The 4,706-nt window shown below is 38.2% G+C and overlaps 1 pseudogene; it reads right to left on the reverse strand.

Annotated features, from left to right (window-relative positions):
* Window positions 1-502: 502 nt before the first annotated feature.
* On the reverse strand, window positions 503-1,009 carry LOC102819077 (annotated as a pseudogene).
* Between the last annotated feature and the right edge of the window lie 3,697 nt (window positions 1,010-4,706).

Below are 4,706 nucleotides of genomic sequence, written 5' to 3' on the forward strand. Positions count from 1 at the left end.
AGGATATTTGTATTAATTGACAATAATCTCTATAAAGGTGTAATTATAGACATCAATATTTTTCTTTATCTTAAAAGATTATCATTTCAAATGATCAAAACGAAATATCTGAAAAATCATACTTATTGGGGAAAATTTTAAGTATACATTCTGTTGAAAATATTGATATCCAAACAACACTGGACCCACTGCCAATAATTCTGATTTTCTCAATCAAGTGTTGAGAAGTATTGATTTTATTACTGGAAGATACATTAATTCTTAGAAATCATACTGAGGGACTTATGCAATTTAATTTCCATATAAATGTTCTAAAAGTTATATAAAGTACCAAACATAAACAAACAGTAGTGTAGCAAGAAAATAAATCGGCAGAAATAGTTATCAACCAGTAGTAATAATTAAGACCACCATTTCAAAGATTTTCTATACACAAAGAATGAAAAAATATTGTTACAGGATTTTACAGCACACAATTGAATTCAACCCTAATTCTTTGCTATTATACTTCTTTCTTCTTTAGTATTAGTGGACCCACATTGTCTCCTGTCAATTCTTTGTGTTTATTATGTGAACCATCACAAGCAGGAAACGTCTTAGAACGCCAATACCTTCAATAAGCTGCTTTAGCAAAACATAAATCTTCAATATTTATTTCATTCACCACTTTGGGATTTTCCTTTTGTAATTTAAGATTAATCAAGCTGTCCTTTTGCTATTTTTTCTTCGGGAGGAATGGACGAATTGCAAGGTAACCAAGTAGTGCAAGCACACCGAGAAAAGGCAACAGCTGAAGCCATTCTGAAACTGTGAGCCGGGCAAACCCGGTAATGCTTTCTGGGACTGGAAGCCGCTTAAAATACGCTGGGAGGTACTCTTTCACAATGCGGGCCAGGCTCTCCTGCACTATCCTCCCCAGCGGTGTCTGTTCTCTAGAGCCCCTCCACTCTCTGGCTGTGCTGCTGCGCCTGCGCTGAGAGCGGAAGCTGCCGAAGGACTCTTTTTCCATCTTCTTTTGATGCTTTCTACATCATTCAATAATTTTCCCAGAGAATCCTTCAATAATGAAAGTTGTGGCTTGAATTTTTCCTTTAGTTCCCCCAGCTTAAGAAATGCTGAGTGTGTTCTTCCTTTTAGGTTTTCTGATTCCAGGTCTTTGAACATCTTGTTGTAATATTTGGCTTTATCTTCTCGAGCTGATCTTTGAAATTTTCTTTTCAGCTCTTGTAACTTGTCATTTCTTCCATTTGGTTTAGCATCTCTATGCTGGAGAGCAAGTTTCAGTGTCTCTTCTGACATCAATTTTGATCTTTCCCTTTCTTGTCTTCTTAATGATTTTCTGCTTTCTACCTGTATGATGTTCTTGATGTCATCCCACAACTTTCTGATCTTCGGTCATTAGTGTTTAATGTATCAAATCTGTTCTTCAGATGATCTCTACATTCAGGTGGGATATATTCAAGATCATATTTGGCTTTCATGGACTGTCTTTTCATTTTCTTCAGCTTCTGTTTGAATTTTCATATGAGTAATTGATGGTCTGTTCCACAATCTGCCCCGGGCCTTGTTTTGACGGATAATATGGAGCGTTTCCATCATCTCTTTCCACAGATGTAGTCAGTTTGATTTCTGTGTCTTCTATCTGGTGAGGTCCAGGTGTATAGTCATCTCTTATGCTCTCTAAAGAAAGTATTTGAAATGAACAAATTGATTTTGCAGAATTCTATCATGCAACCGCCAGCATTATTTATGTCACCAAGGCCATATTTTCCAACTACTGATGCATCCTCTTTGCTCCCAACCTTTGCATTCCAATCACCAGTAATGATCAGTACATACATCTTGATTACATGTTTGGTCGATTTCAGATTGAAGAGTTGGTAGAATTCTTCTATTTCATCCTCACTGGCTTTAGTGGTTGGTGCATAAATTTGAATAATAGTGGTATTAACTGGTTTTCCCTGTAGGCACATGGATATTATCCTATCACTTACAACATTGTACCTCATGACTGAACTGGATTTGCTCTTTTTGACAATGAATGCAACACCATTCCTCTTCAATTTGTCATTTCTTGCATAGTAAATCATGTGGTTGTCAGATTCAAAATGGCCAATACCAGTCCATTTCAGCTCACTAATGCCTAAGATATCGATGTTTATGTGTTCCATTTCATTTTTGACAACTTCCAATTTTCCCAGAATCATATTTTGTACATTCCATGTTCCGATTTTCAATGGATGTTTACAGCTGTTTCTCTTCATTTTGAGTTGTGCGCCATCAGGAAATGAAGGTCTTGCGGGCTTTTCTCCCATGGACTTTACTCCAGTCACGTCATCACCGTCAACTCTACTTTGAGGAGGCAGCTCTTCCCCATTCGCATTTTCAGTGCCTTCCAACCTAACAGGCTCATTTTCTGTCACTATATCTGACAGTGTTTCTCTGCTATTCATAAGCTTTTCAGTGACTAAATATTCTAAAGTAGTTTGTCACTCTTCTTCCTATTCTGTCTTCATCTGGAAGCTCATCTGAAACCTGTCCACCATGGGTGACTCTACTGGTATTTAAAATACTGGTGGCATAGCTTCCAGAATCACAGAAACTTACAAGCCACCACAGTACAACAAACTGACAGACGTGTGGTGGTTTCAACTCATAGTAACCCTGTATAGGGTTTCCAAGGAGTGACTAGTGAGTTTGAACTGCCGACTTTGCTTTTCAAACAGACTTTTAAATCCAGTGCTTTAACCTACAGTGCCATACCAAGTAATGAGCCTTAAAAAATATCACTGGAGGTTTTATTCATGTTTAGATCAAATAAATTCTCAACTTAATATGTTCTCAATGATCTTGCTGCTCCATGTAAGTATACAACCAAATACAATATGACATACTGTGATAGACTCTGTATTGTTGTTCTCATTAAGTGCAGTGCCATCGAGTCAGTTCTGACCCATAGCAACTCTGAATAGGATTGCCGAGGAGCAGCTAGTGAGTTTGAACTCCGACCTTGCAGTTCAAACAGACTTTGCAATCTAGTGCAGCAACCCACAGCACCATACTGTGTTCAAATAGAGATGGAAGAGATGAATTCTGGCTGTGGAGTTAAAAGTCTCCTTAACCAATAAGTAAGTGAAGGAAAAGGATATTCCAGGGAAGAACAGCTTGAACAAAGTCATGGGAGTGCATTACTTTCACATGGACAGAGCTTGTACAGAAAGTACAAGAAACAAGACAGGACGTGGGGACAGATTATTAGGATCTTGATTGTCATGTGGAAGCTTGGACATTATTTTGTTGACCAGCGAAAGTCAGCTAAATTGTCTATGCTGGGAAGTAACATATTCAGAAATAAAATTCCAGAGCCCATTGGTAAATAACAGGAACAGGAATAGAGAACAGCAAGGGAGTCAATCTTGGAGGCTGTTATAATAATGACAATGGAAAATAATGATACTTTAGGGTCAAACGGTGTCTCCTGTTATGCATAGGGTTGCTATGGGTCAGAGCTGATTCAGAAGCACCTAACAAAACAGCATTTTAGAGAAGCAGGCAGTGAAACGGAGAGGAGAAAATCCATTTAGTGAACAGTCTGGAGCCTGGAGTAAAGAGCTGAGCAGCAGACAGAAAGGCCAAGTTTATGGAAGTTTTTGTACCACCTTGTACTAGCAATGTGGCTGAATCCCTGGGCTTACATGGAGTGGAGAGTTGACATTGAGACCCCAATGTAAATTTGGGATATGATAAAAATTATACCTTTAGTCCAAGACTGAACTAGGAAAAAAGCATTACCCATGGACACAAGGATATGATGTTTTTGTCCTGTTTTCTGCTTCTGGTTTGACTCAGCTTTCTGGGTTAGTGAAAAAAGAAGCTTTCCCTGAGAAGTTTTTATTCTAATCCAGTGTTGGACTGTAGTTGGCTGGTAGTGGCTTATAAGAGCCAAATACACAAACAACTCTTTGCAAATCCACTTTCAGTGACTTCATGTTGGTAGCTTCAAATCAATAATTATGTGAATATTTGGACCCTAGAAATCAGTAAATGCTATGTATCAGGACTTTTTCTCCAGTGAGTCAGTTGTTTAAAATTTCCCAGCATGTCATTGGTTAGGCCTGTCTTCACATAAACAATTTCCAGAAATGAAAAATATATAAAAGAAACTAAAAGCTCAGTTGCAAACAGCAAGGTTATACATGGCTAAAGATAGACTTTATGAACTGGAAAGATGATTTGAGAAATTATTAAGAAGGTAATCCAGGCAGATAAAAAGACTTAAAATGTGATAAATTATGAGACATGGAATACAGAATACAAAATCACCACATAAATGTAAGAAGGGTCCCAGAAGGAAAAAAAAAAATATGAGAAAAGCAATATATATATATTTTTTCACCTTTTTTAAACAAAGTTTTATTGTGAATTATGTGATAGTTTACATGGGAGAACATTAGCTTTACATTCATCCTATTGTATATCATTTCACTGCCATGGTTACAATCCCTTCCATGCATCATCAACCAAAGGGTATACGCTGCAAGCCTGCCCCCCAGTCGTCAGCACACAGCCCCTCTTCCTCTCTGGGTCTAAAGTCCCCAGCCACTCCATCTCTCCACGTCATTGTCTCTGCCTCCATCTCAGGCATCACTGCTTCTCCGCTCTTCTCCCTTCATGGTCTCAGGGCCCTCCGGTCCTAGACTGCAAAG

This window comes from Chrysochloris asiatica, unplaced genomic scaffold, assembly GCF_000296735.1.
Source record: "Chrysochloris asiatica unplaced genomic scaffold, ChrAsi1.0 scaffold00209, whole genome shotgun sequence".
In the NCBI taxonomy this organism is placed as follows: Eukaryota; Metazoa; Chordata; class Mammalia; order Afrosoricida; family Chrysochloridae; genus Chrysochloris; species Chrysochloris asiatica.